The following is a 14,722-nucleotide window of genomic DNA, read 5'->3' on the forward strand; positions in this document are numbered from 1 at the left end:
AAGCAGCATTAAAAGGAAAAGTCCAGAGCATCACAGGCCCACGTCAAGAAGCAAGAAAGACCCAAAGATACAACCTAATCTTCCATCCCAAGAAACTAGAAACAGAACAACAACAACAACAAAAACCCCACAAAGTTAGAAGAAAGGAAGTAATAAAAGGTTAAAGCAGAAATAACTGAAACATAAATTAAAAAAAAAAAACTCCAAAGACCAATGAAACCAAAATCTAGTTCTTCCAAAAAAATAAACAAAATAGACAAACCTTTAGTTAGGCTCACAAAAAAACAAAAAAAGGAGGGGGGGAGAAAATGCAAAGAAATAGAATCTTAAATCAAAGAGGAGAAATTACAACTGATACAGCCAAAATCCAGAAAATAGAGATTATTATGACCACATACACATACAAACAAGTTAATAATCTAGATGAGATGGAAAAATTCTTAGAATTGTACAATCACCCAAACCTGAAAAAGGAGGAAATAGAAAATTTAAGTCAATTACAAGCAGTGAAATGGAAATAGTAATGAAAACTCTCCCAAAAGACAAAAGCCCAAGACAGGATTGTTTCACAAATGATTTCTACCAAACATTAAAAGATGAACTATTGGCTGCCCTGCAAGAATTCTTTCAAAAAATTGAGAAAGAAATAATACTACAAAATACATTTTATGAAACCAACATTACACAAACCCAAACAAAGATCACATACACACACGCATACACACAGCCACAGGGCAATCTACCTAATGAACATGGATACTAAAATCCTCAATAAAATCTTAGCAAAAGAATCCAACAATGTATCAAAATGATTATACACCATGAGTAGGTGAGATTTATTCCAGTGACACTGGATGTTTCAACATCTGAAAATCAATTGAGACAATACTTCACATCAACAAAAAGAAAACTAAAAAGCATAATTATAACAATAGATGCTGAGAAAATATTTGATTAATTTCAACATCAATTTATGATGAAGACCTTCAAAAAACTTGGAATAAAGTGAACATGTATTAACATAATAATAGCTATAAATTTACAACATCATTTTCTTCTTTTATTTAAGATTTATTTTATTTATGCATATAAGAGCTGGGGTATAGGCCAGAGCTGCAGGGGGTGAGAGGATTCACCAGAGACAGAGTGGGAAGCAGAACAGGTGGATATATTGAAATACACTGCTGAGGGGAGCAGCGGGTGAGACAGGAGAGTCTGCTGTGCCATGTTTGAACTTGTGGTGCAGTGGCTACTGACAGCTTCATCGTGCTGAGACTTAACCCCTTATGCCACCAAGGTGGCCCAACACTACATCATTTTCAACAGTGAAAAACTGAAAGCCTTCCCATTAAGATCTGGAATAAGAAAATGATCTTGTTCCCTTTTCAATATAATTACTAGAAGTACAAGCTAGAGCAATGAGAGAAAGATATAAAGTAAGAGAAAAACATAAAAAGCATCCAAAATGGGATAGAAGTAAACTATCACTATAGATGATAATAAATATAGAGAATCCTAAAATTCCATGGAAAAACTAAAACAATAAGCCAATTGAGTGCAGTAGCAGGTTACAAAATCAATACACAAAAATCAATAGCCTCCCTATATACAAACAATCAGTCTGAAGAGGAAGAAATTAAGAAAACCATCCAATTTACAATAGTACAAAAAATTGAATACTTGGTAATAAAACTAACAAAGGAGGGAAAAAGCCTACACAAGGAAAATTACAAAGCACTGTTAAAAGAAATAGAAAACAAAGAAATGGAAAGATTCCCTGCTCATTGATTGGAAGAATTAACATTATCAAAATTGCATCCTACCAATGCTTACAGATTCAATGCAATTCTAATAAAAATTTCAAAGGCGTTCTTCAAAGAAATGAAACAAATGTTGCTGAAATTCATATGGGATCTCAAACCCCCCAAATTGCCAAAGCTCTCCTGACTAAAAGGGGATTGAACAGAGAGTATGAATTGCACTCCCAGACTTCAAACTACTACAAAGCCATAATAATAGAAACAGCATGGTACTGGAATAAAAACAGACATACAGACTCATGGAACAGGATTAAAAGCCCAGAAATAAAACCATGCATATATGGTAAACTAAAGTCTGACAAAGGAACAAAGAATATACATTGGAGCAAGAAAAACCTCTTCAATGAAACTAGTTTACTATCTCACACCATACACAAAAGTCAACTCAAAATGGATTAAGGACTTGAATGTAAGACCTAAAACCAAAAATATATATATACAGGAGAAAACACAGGCAAAACACTCCATGACATAAAGTTCAGAAACGTCTGTAAGGACTCACCTCATCTCCAGAAGCAAGGAAAACAAAGATAAACACTGAGACTCCATCAAACTAAAAAGCTTCTGTACACTAGACTAGACAGTACCTGAAAGGAAGAGATACCCACTGAGAAGGAGAGAATATTTGCACGTCTCATGAGAAGGGGCTGATTGTCCTTATAGGCAAGCTTGTTGTGTAACACAACAAAAACAAAGCAAACAACCCAGTCAAAAAAATGGGCACAAGAGCTTAAAAGACACTTCTCCCAGAAATGCCAATGGCCAACAGGTATATGAAAAAAATGTTCAACATCACTTATTATCAGGGAAATGCAAATCAAAACCACAATGAGATACCACCTCACACCAGTGAGGATGGTCCATATTAAAAAAAATAAATCCAGCAAACTAGTAACAATAAATGTGGGGAAGATGTGGTGAAAAACAAACCCTCCTACACGGCTGGTGGGAGTGCAAACTGGGCCAGCACTATGCTGTGTGAAGGTTCCTCAAAACACTGAAAATGACTTACCATATGATTCAGCGATTCCACTCCTAGGAATCTACCCAAAGGACACAAAAACACTAATTCAAAGGAACCCTGCACTCCTATGTTTGTTGCAGCACTATTTACAATATCTGAGAGATGTAAACAACCTAAATGCCCCAATCCAGGTGAATACATAAAGAAAATATGGTATATACACACACAACACACACACACAAATGGAATACTACTCAGTGATCAAAAAAGATAAACTCATGCCATTTGTAGCAACATGGATGGCGCTGGAAGGGACCATGGTCAGTGAAGGAAGTCAGGAGGATAAAGATAAATATCAGATTGTTTCACTTATATGTGGAATGTAGAAAAAGGGTGTAAAAGGTTAGGAAAAAGACAAAACTTATAAGTTGACAATAGATCTGAAGCACAAAGCAGGGGAGGGGTAAGGTGAAGGGTCTAAGCAGCATAGGGAATAGCATTTGGGACGGAGGAGTTGGATCAAGGGTGCTATGGTGGTGGTGGGGGACAACTGCAGGGAGTACACCTGAGGGGAGAAATCAGAAACTATTCAAAAATTAATAAACACGTAAAAATATAAATTGATTAAAAATCTGGAAAGAATTACGGGGTAAAGGGAAAATGATGTAATACTTAAAAGGGAAGCACAAAAAATTCAATTTTATAAATGAGCAAGACACACCGTGCAAAACAAGACACATGTATGGCAAACAGTTGAAAAAATGTTCAACATTCTTACAAATTAAAACCAAAATGAGACACCACTACACATTCAATAAAATAACTATAATTAGAAAGACTGACTTAAAAAAGAGAACAACTCTACTAAGTGTTGGCAATGATATGGAGCAGATTGCTCATGTATCACTAATGAGAAAGTAAAACGGAGCAACCTATTTGGAAAAGAAATTAAAGTTTCTCACGTCTGAGATAGGACGAAAGAGGCCCAGAAGGGCCCCGAACCTTCCTTGGATGGGCTCCTTTACTCAAAGGGCTGCCTTCTCCTTAAATGAGCTGCGCATGGGTGTGGTGGTGCAGTGTGGCACCCTGCATACTTGAAAGTCTGACCCTCTAGAAGTAACTAGTTACTCCTGCTGTCCGATCTTAAGCTTCACATTACCACCGAAATCACATTATCTTTTTTCATGTTCCTCAAGAGGAAGAACAACTGTATCTCCTTTTCCCTGGAATGTGACCAAGAGTGCTACCATTTTCTTTCTACCTTTTTTTTTTAAAAGATTTATTTATTTATTTATACAAGAACCGGGCACAGGCCTGATGCGGGAGGGTGAGAGGATTAACCAGAGAGTGGGGAACAGAACAGGCAGACTGATGAAATACACTGCTGACGGGAGCAGCGGGCAAGACAGGAGAGGTCTGCTCGCCATGTGGGACCCTTGCTGGCTGGCCAGGATCGGACCAGTGCTGCAGAGACTGGATAGTTTCACAGCACTGCGCTCAACTGCCTGCGCCACCAGGGAAGGCCCACTACCTTTTTCTTTCTTTTAGGTCTGCTTCTCCCAACTTTCTGATCATGTACCTTCCTAAACCAGTAGCAGATAGAAAGGGGCCTGAAGCCTCTTCTAATAAGAAGTATGACTAGATATGACACCAGGCCGAGAGGTGTCCATTGCCAGCAGCTCTTCCTTAGGAGAGGGTAGAAGATCCAGAACTTCCTCTTGGGGTGCTTGTGACCATGCAGTTACTGGCTGGTCCTGTCCCTTGCTAATTGTGTGACCTGAGCCTAATGCAGAACGCCCAAAGTAATTTTGAGACTTGATCAGGCAATTGGAGAAAGCATGGAGAACAATGCTTCAATCACACTAAGTACTCAGTAAATGTTAGCAATGCTCACTTCCCATATGATGGTTCAGCAGACATTTAACAAACATGTTGAGATTTTTAAGCACTGTGCAAATGATTTCCCATTGATTAGCTTGTTAAATATTCACAAAAATCCTGTGAGATAATACTGCTCTGAGTTCAAAGGAATTGGAGTGACATTTTATGGACTGCACAGTGCTGGCAGAACACAAATTACAGATGAGAAGAACTAGAAAAGGGACACTACAGGCCATCAAATACACCAATTTACATTCCCTCACTTCCTCCTTCAGCATGGAAGCATGTCTTAGCACTTTGTAGGATTTACAGGGAGACACCAGATGAAAGTTGTTCCTCAATCAGAATAAGTCTAGTAGGTGAGGTAGATCCTCCTGATGACCAATGCTCTGCATCAAATTACCCCCAAATTTAGTGCAGAGTCATTTGATCAGGATCATGGGGTTTTTTGAAATGTAAATTCAGAAAGTCCATAGCATAAGTTGATCTTTTATGCTCCATTAGGTCATAGCTGGCAAGATAGTCACAGAACCAAACAGGAGGGACTGAAGGATTCCTTCTAAGATGGCTTTTCTACTTACAGGGCTAGTGCCTAGGCTGCATGACCAAGACTCTTAATTCAACAAGGCTCAACAAGAAATCCACACATGGCCTTTCTCTGCAACGTGGGATTTTATGACTGACGCTAGGTTCAGAGAGGGGCGGTCCCAAGAGGGTGCTCTGGACAGCCAATATTCCAAGATCAAGATTGATGCTGTTGGGTGGTTCTAGCCTCCAAAGTCTCAGTCGCTTCTACTATATCCTGGTCATTGAAGCGGCCACACACCTGCCTAGATTCAAGGGAGAGGAGATAGATTCCTTCTCTTAATGGGGTATAAATGAACTTAAGGACATTTTAAAAGAATAAGGAATATATTGGCTGCTACATGGGCAAGCGCTACAGTCCAGTGTTACAGGATCTATGCAAAGGCCAGTATGGGCCACTTCTGGGATCAGAGCGAAGCTCTACAGCCAGGTTACATAGAGAGTGGGGTGGAAGGAAGGTGTGTTCAGACAAGGATTCTTGGAGGTCCAGCAAGGGAAAAGGTATTTTAAGATTTTGCCGGGAGAGGAGTATTTCCTGGCTGTGGTCTAAGCACTAAATGGTTCCCTTTACCCTCCCTTCTCTCCGGTTGCTCCCTCCCTGCTTCTACACACGACTCCAGAGCAGAGCCTTCCTGGCCTGGCTGCTCTTGTGTGACATGGCTAGGAAAGGGGTCAGGGGACTGTGCACCTGCGTGCTCTGTCATACAGACCACATAACGCCTCCAAATCACTAACAGACGCCCCCGGAGGTGGGGTTAGTGTGATATACAAGCTGTGGGCATGCCCCTATGCACCTGAGCACAGAAACACCATCTAAGTGTCTCTATTTTTTGTGAGTTCACGAACATCTAGATTTTTTAAAAGCAGGAGTCATCCAGACAAAGAAAGAGGTGTGAATGGCAGCTGAGGAAGGGCTTCTGTGTCTATATAGGGAGGAACTAGAGAGTTTTTTCAAGGACCCTCTAATCTGTCCTCTAGACAGTCATCATTCCTCTTTGGAACTTGGACAATTTTTACCTGAGGGCACTCCTTTTATCTAAGTTGACTCGATATACATTTGACTTCTAATGCCAGGAGAGTCTCTAGGAAATCCAATCAGATTTTTTTTAAGATTTATTTTTCATTTATACAAGAACCAGGGTACAGGCCAGATTCGTGGGAGGGTGAGAGGATTCACCAGAGGCAGAGAACAAGCAGGAAAACAGAGGCAGAGAACAAGCGGGAAACAGAACAAGCAGACTGACGAAATACACTGCTGAGGGGAGGAACCGGCGAGACAGGAGAGGTCTGCGGCACCATATTGGACCTTCGCTGGCCGGCCGGGATCGAACCCGCGCTGCAGAGGCTGTGGACAACTTCACAGACCTGCGCTCAGCCGCTTGCGCCACCAGGGGAGGCCCCAATCAGAATTTTTGTTTATTTTATTTTTGTTATAAAGTAATGATTTTGTGGGCTCAGGCCTTTCCTTTAGAGGCATTTGTTCCTTTTACTGTGTGTAGCCCGGAGTGGCCTCTCGTCACCCTGCCACCCTGGCTACTTCCTTCCTACTTCTCCCTCCTCCTCCTCAGGCCACTGATTCCTGGAGATTCAAATTCTGCGTTATCTTGCATCCATTTCTTTGTCTCCATCCTCTTGCCCACTGCCTCATTGTGCTCCAGAATGGGCGTTTCAAGAGGGACGGGCTCTTCGCCTGAGTAGCGCCTTGCGCGTCACAGGCATGTCATGTCTCCTGAACGCAGAATGAACGGTTCCTGGAATGCTGCCACCACGTCCCCTAACCAGTCTCCCTGCATGCTTACTTCTTAAACGAATCTTTAAAAATTATTCCTTTGCTTCAATCCTTTAAGCAACTCACCTTAGCCCTTAGGAGAAATGTTCCAACCAGGGTCTGGGGTAGAAAGCACATTTTGAGTGGATACTTTTCCCCTTCAAATTTCCCCTCTTCCTGCATCGCTCCATCTCACAAAATCCTGCAGCCGCACTGCTGTGTCCTGCACTTCCTGCGTGTTTTTGCTGGTTTTACCTTTGCCTGGCCAGGGCCTCTGCCTGCACGTCCTCCCCTGTCACCTGAGCAACCTTCCCGGTCCTCACAGCTCCAGGAGGCCTCCTGTCAGCGCCCACCTCTGTTCTCCCCTCGCCCCTCAATGCTTATCGAGTATCTTTTGATCCTCTGTGTCTTACGTTTTGTTTGACTGTAAACACCTGTCACAGGGAGGGGCTCATGCTGGGGCGATGTTTCCTCCCCTGTGCCCGGACCACGCGTGGCTGCAGCAAGTGGCCAGACACCCGCGGGCGGAGAACCTTCTTCTGGCTTGGGCTCGCCCTGCGCCGGGAGCGTGCCCCTGTGCGGACCCGCAGGGCCGGCCGGAGGAGCGCGTGGGCTGGGGAGACGCCGCCTCTCGCGGCCGCTGCTGGGGCGCGCGTGCTGGCCCCCCTCCGCCGCGCGGGCGGCGGTGCGGGTCCGGCCGCCAGGGGTCACTCGGGTTCCACCGGGTAGGCCAGGGCCGCGCCGGCTACCGTCCCACCTGCCCGCGGGGCCCCCCGCCGCCCACCCGGGCGCCGAGGCTCGCACGTCCCACGCGCTCCGCGGCTCCTGCGCGCGGCCTCCCCCGCGGGGTCTGCGCCCCCAGCCCCAGCCCCGCTGCCCGTCCCCGGCCGCGCGCCCCGGGAAGGCCGGCAGGAGGGGCCGGGGAGGTCGGGCTCAGCGCAGGGAGGACAGGATGCGGGGAGGGCTGGGGGCAGGGGGCGGGCGAGGGGCCCCAGCTGCGGTCGGGAGCCTGCCTTGCGCCCGGAACCAGACGTGCGTCGGGCTCTCTGCATGCACCCCCTGCCCCCCAGAAATGCCTGCATCTGCCCGGCTCTGTTATTTGTCGTGTCACCGCCTGGCTTCTCTGGGTAGCAGACTGGACTTGCAAGAAACGGGCGTCACAGCAGGCTGGGTGGAAATTCAGGGCAGCCTCCTCAGAAGAGGCTGGGAGGCTGTTCGCAGGCCTGGGGTGCGGGGCCCAGGGGTCGTGCCCTTGAGGCACCAGGCCTGGCCGGTGGCATCTCCCCAGAGCTGTGTCTCAGTTCTCCCAGCGGAGGTCTCTCTCCTCCTGGGTCTGGGCCCCGTGGGCACCTAGAGCCTGTCCTTCACCTGGCGGCAGGTGCCACGCTGTGAGCACCAGCTCTCTGGGCTGTTGCTTCCCGGCGGGAGGCTGTAGGGCTTGTTAGCTGTCAGCTGTCACTTGGCACCGGACCTTTACTTTTGAGAACATGAGCTCACAGAAGCAGAGGTGCTGACATGGGCCGTCTGTGCTCAGGGGCATAGGGGCGGGTCCATGTTTTTGTGTCACCAACCCCATCCCTGTGCGTGTGCCTGGGAGTGTGCTTTGCAGGCGTTAGGTGGTCTGTAGGGCAGAGCATGGAGCTTTGTCCCCGGGCCCTCCCCCAGCCAGGAAGGCTCTGCTCTTGGGTCTGGTGTGTGGAAGCAGGGAGGGAGCAACTGGAGAGACGGGAGGGTAAAGAGAACCATTTAGTGCCTAGATCACAGCCAGGAAATACTCCTCTCCCCGCAAAAATCTTAAAATACTTTCTCCCTTGCTAAAGAAAACTCACAGGATGAGAATAAATCTGAGAGGCGCCTTGAGGCTTAGAGCGGGAGAGAAGTAGAGTTGCGTCAGTGCTCAGAGTCCCGGCCTTGAACCTGGAGGCCTCGCCAGAGAGCACACCTCCTGGAAAAGCTCCCCACAGGTCCTAGGACAGGCTGCTGGCCCTCAGCTGAGCCTGAGGGAAAATGGGAGCTGCCGGGGCTTCGAGGCCACAGTGAGGAGGGAGGGGCAGGGGGCTGACAGCAGAGCTCACCCATCACCCTTTGAGCCAGGGGAACTCCACACCAAAATGCCACCTGGGAAACAACAGAAACACCGCACACGTTGTTTCTTTTCAAACTCCAAGCAGAAGAAAGCACTTTTGACAATTTATCCACCCCATACATGACTGTCCCCTCTCATGATGCCCCTATACCAGGTTTGGCACTGTCCACAGCCCAGCAAGCAGCCTGGTTCCCACCCTGGTGAGCCACCAGGGAGAGGGCTGTCTCCACGGATATTTCAGGCTGGAAAGGTCTGTAAAGCGGCCTTAGCTGGCACTGGCCTCTCCTCCTGAGGCACCTCCTGAGGGAAGTGCGAGGTCAGGTGCAAGGCTTGAGAAGAAAACACTGCTGAGCGTGGGGAGCGCTGATATTGCTCCTCCAGGTTGTATCCAATCAGATCCTGGTCCCAGCACCCTCAGTCGCTTTGTTTAGTTAATTGCTTGGCTTTTATTTGAATTCCCATGTCAACTGGACTCCTCAAGCTACTCTTTTTTTTTTTTTTTTTTTTTTTTGGTGGGACCCTCGCCTGTGGCCGGGGAACAAACCGGCGCTGCAGAGGCTGTGGGCAGCTTCGCAGCCCAGCGCTCAACTGCTGTGCCACCAGGGGAGGCCCAAGCTACTCTTCTTTTGCAGAAACCCAAAGTTGGACCAGAGATTTTTGCAAGCAATAAGGGTTCTGAATCCATGACATTGATCAAGAGAAGAAACTCAGCTCCTTCATTAAGTTATTGGAGGACAAAAATCTCACTAATCACAGTCTGTCTGACTCTGGTGGAGTTTGCTGGCGTTCTGGGGGGAATACAGATGGGTTTATACCAAAGCGGTGAGACACTTGCAAATTGAACATCGAGTATTCCTCTTCTTACCGTTTCCTGGCTCTTTACCAAGTTTGAGATTGTAACCGGAAGACCAGAGTTCGGCCCCCCGTCACCACCGAGCGCCAATGAAGTAGAGACAGGAACTGAATCTTTAAAATGTGCTTTAATCAGAGCTGGCAATCTGGAAGTCGGGGGGTCGACACCCTAAAGAAACCACCTTAACATTTCAGTTCCAGCTGCCTTTTTTATAGTGAGTTGAACAAGACAGCTCAACAGTGATCAGGCCCTCGCTGCTGCCAGGAGACTGTGATGTCCAGTCCCCGAGCTCCTTATTACCCTCCCCAGGCTCATCCCACCGTGCGGCGGCTGGTCTGCAGATGGCACTGCCTCCCTGCGCGCCTCCAGACGTGTCCTTGGGCTGGAAAATTAACTCAGAGCAGACAGGCCATAAGCAATATGTGTGTGCAGATTCCTACTACGCCAGCTTAGAGACTCACCTGATTTCCTCCCCCTTCCCAGCGCTTATCAAGATCAAGTTTGACCCACTCTGCTCTGGGTGAATCTCACTGGATAGATCTAGCGTCAAGTGAATTTTCTCTTTGGCTTATAAGTTGCCTTATAGCTCCATCTCCAGGACAAAGCACACCTCCCTTCCTCTCATGAATTCACTTTGCCAGTTGCTCAGTAACTGAGTTCCTGTCCCACCTTCTCCCCTAGATGCTTCTCAGATTATTTCCCCAAACAAAAGCCCCAGAGGAACTCTGGGGCCAGTTGTTGAGATGACAACATTTCACCTTCTGCCTTTTACCATAACCTAGTCCAAAAAGGTTTTTAACGATTTTGATGTTGGGAAGAGATTTGAGCTGGAAAAAATAATCTATGTGTTTTGCTGAAAAATAAATTAGTAGAAAGGACAGAGAGAAGATAAAATTCTCTTGGAATCCCAGCAACTCTACTAGAAGCTAACAGTAAGAGGAAAGCAAGCCTGCACCTTCTCAGTGCAACCTCGCAACCCCCCGGGACCTAGTGGTGAGAAGCCTTCTGAATTCTTTTTTTTTTTTTAAGATTTATTTATTTATTTATACAAGAACTGGGGTACAGGCCAAATGTGCGGGAGGGTGAGAGGATTCAGCAGAGACAGAGCAGGGAACAGAACAGGCAGACTGGGGGCCTCCCCCGTGGCGGAGCGGTTGAGCGCTGGGCTGTGAAGCTGCCCGCAGCCTCTGCAGTGCTGGTTCCATCCCTGGCCGCCGGGGGAGGGTCCCACATGGTGCGCAGACCTCTCCTGCTGCCCACTGCTCCCCTCAGCAGTGTATTTCGGTCCATCTGCCTGCTCTGCTCCCCGCTCTGGCTCTGGTGAATCCTCTCACCCTCCCGCACTTCTGACTGTACCCAGTGCTTGTATAAATAAATAAATAAATAAATCTTAAAAAAAAAAAAAACCAGGCACAGATTGACTGAAATACACTGCTGAGGGGAGCAGCGGGCGAGACAGGAGGGTCTGCTGCGCCATGTGGGACCCTTGCCGGCCAGCCGGGATGGATCCGGTGCTGCAGAGGCTGCGGTCAGCTTCACAGTGTGCGCTCAACCGCCTGCCCCACCAGGGAGGTCCGCCTTCTGAATTCTTAGCCCCACCAGCACAGGCTCTTCGAGTCAGGACTCACGTGGATATCTGGGGACATGACGGACAAAGTGAGAACTTGAATCAGGAGGCAGGGGTGAGACCCCTGGCTTGGACCCTCCTGGGGCCGGCTGATTACTGTTCTGCTCTTCCCCCCTAGGATGCATACGGGGCAAGCATGCAGGGACCCCAGTCTCCCTTGGCAGGATGAGGTGAAGGGGCCCTCTTCTGCATTCCTGCCGCTGGCTAGAACCCAGTCACAATGCTGTGTCGTCACAACTCACTTGCCTCTCCTGTGCACCTCCCTGGCCGCAGGCAGCAACCCTGTGCCCAGTTTCCTGAAAATATGCAATAAATGCGGAAAGAAGGAGCATGTTGAAGGGTCTTTGATATGACTTCTAGCTTCTCCACTGACCGACCCTGAAACTTCTGGCATGTCTATAATCCTCTCTGGAATTCTATTTTTCTTAGACCGGAAGAGGAATTGTCTTCAGAGGAAGATATAGGGATCTAATGAAACAGAAGTGAAAGCATCTGGAATGTCGAAAGTCAAGGAACCGTGGGTATAGGGTCCAACACTCAAGGGCCTTGCCAACAACGGTACCATCATGTGCGTGTGTGACACATCACGAGGTGCTTCTGCTTCCCTGCCTCCGCATCCCTGAGAAAGCACCCCCAGGGTCCTGCTAATTCCACTTGGAATGAATGGAGGTCAGAAAGGTGACTCCTTTTTCCAGAGCCACCCAGCTCTCTCCTGATCGAGCTGAGATTAGAACCAGGCTCCCTCCTCGGCATCGCAGGCAGTGCAGAACCGGGTGGATGCAGCGCAGAGATAAATAGCCAAAGTTGTGCGGAAACCAAAGACTGTGCATGCTCATTTTAAAAGTCCTTTTGGACATAAACTGTAGGATTCTGATATTCTATCGGGTAGATTTCACCTAGATGGAAAGAAAATAATTCTTGGACTGTATTCACAATTAAATTCTTCCCACTCTCCTCAATCCTGCTTCCTTTGCTCACTTCCCACCTGTGCCACTTTTAGCACATTAGGGCCGTGGGCACCAGGTGTCTCACCTGGTCTCTTCCACACATAGCCAGGGACAGCATCTTGGCACCCAGGAGGGCAGGGACTCATGCTTGCGACTGAGCAAGTGCAGAGAGAATAAAAGGGGCAAGTGTGTGACTGTAGACAAGAGCCTCTGACTGATTAATGGAAGCTAAACTCTTATGAGGTGTGTGCTGCCACCTGTCTCTGTGAGGGAAGCTACATTACGCAGTTCTCATGAGGAAAGCTTGACTTTGTGACAACTCACTCCAGGAAATTCTTTCTAGGGGATCCTACCTCTTTGTAACCCAGTCATCTCACTTGAAAAATAGGAGCAATATTAATCTTTACCTCATAAGCTTTTGTAGAGCCCAAATGGGCAGACAAGGTGTGAGGTAAATTGTAAACTCTCACAAAATTAGACACTCCCCAAGGATAGGCGGCACCAGCCGGCTCCACTGTTCTGCTCAGCACTCTGCAAATTGCACACGGCAGAGACCTGGCTATATACACCTATGTACATGTTCACACTGTGTCCACACACACAGCCCTAACACACGTGCATCCAGGGCCATGGCACACATGTCATGACATACATTTACACACACTACCCATCACTCTCACTTACTACCAACAACCTACAAGTGTGGCCATTTGCTATCTGTCACCTACATTAGATGATGGGTAGGTTTTCCAATATTTCCTCCAGGGTAGTTTAAGGATAAAAGATTACTAGACATTTCCAGCAGTAATTTGGCCATACTTTTTCTACTGTTATGAAAACCACCTTGATCTCCTGAGAATGGGCTTTCATTCTTGACTCCCCAGTTCATGGTGGATGTTTCTATACCCTTAGACTCCTGGTCTGAAACAAGCCAAGCCCATGATCAGTTCCCATGAGATATTACTCCAGGAAGGGCTCTCAAGGTGTGGCTAGGAGCCTTTCCGCTTAATTCTTGGATAACCAGTCCTGGTACGTATCCGTCTCCCTGCGGGCCTGTGCTCATTGCCCATCAGCTCTTCAGCTCATTTCCCCAGACCTCAGCTGAGCAATAGACTCAATGGAGGGTGGGGAAGGTGAGGTTTGACACAGTGATAATTTTTATTTTGAAAATGGTGAATTTTGGACAGCTGACTCATCTAGCTAGTGGGCACTTTTGGAGATAATAGGAAAGATCTCTAGATAAATAAATTTGGGGATTTCCTGTGTATTTATAGTGAGTTTGTAGGAATTAGATTTAGTTACTAAGAATCAAAGATGAAAAGAAAGAGTGTCATAAATAACTGTGCTTAACATTAAAGAGCTGGTGTGTTGCGTCCATATAGCCTTATGGAGCAAAGAACACTTGTATGTTTCCACGTTTCAGCTCCTCAGCCGGGTTTCACCGGGATGTTTTGTGCAGTGTTCAGAATGCACATCTGTAGGAAGTGGTGCTGGCAGCCCCTGGCCGAGCTTTCCCAGGGTAATTCTCTCTTCATAAGTCTCCTGGACGTGTCTGAAATATGTGCAGCGTGGATGTGCTTCCAGGACCAAACAACCTTAGAACTGTGGGCGTGGGTTGGAAGACTGTTGTATCACTTCAGGGGTTAGCAGACATGGGCTGCTGCAGGGCCAGTAGGTGAACGACATGGTCCAAGGAGAATGTAGTAAGAAGAGAAGAGGGTCTCAGATCCTCAAGACACACTGAGAGGTTAAGTGTTGATTCCACAAAGAGAATTCACGGAAGGATGCGGAGAAGTTAGGGATGAGGAGCCTGGGAGAGGAGGAGCGAGCAGCAGCCCTGAAGCCAGGAGAAAGAAGATTCAAGGAGGGCTCAGCAACCTGGTGACAGTGTTCAAGTCAAGTTACGTGAAAATAGAAATGCTCTGGAATCTGGCCTTTGACCTTCATTTATACTTTGAGCTCCCCTCCAACCCCTACTTTTACGGCAATTCCTTCACTCCAGTTTGCAACCACATGTATGTCCAGCTTTCCTGTGAGGTGACTCCTCACTTGTGACATTTGGCCCTGTTGAGCAATTCCTCTTCTTCATGCTTCCTCCCTCATCTGGTATAAACTTTCCTAATTTCTACACTTTAATGACTGCTTCTGAGTCATATTGACTGGGTTTCCCTCAACAGTCTCCCCTGCGTTT

The sequence above is a fragment of the Talpa europaea genome (genome assembly GCF_964194135.1).
Source record: "Talpa europaea genome assembly, chromosome: 1".
Classification (NCBI taxonomy): domain Eukaryota; kingdom Metazoa; phylum Chordata; class Mammalia; order Eulipotyphla; family Talpidae; genus Talpa; species Talpa europaea.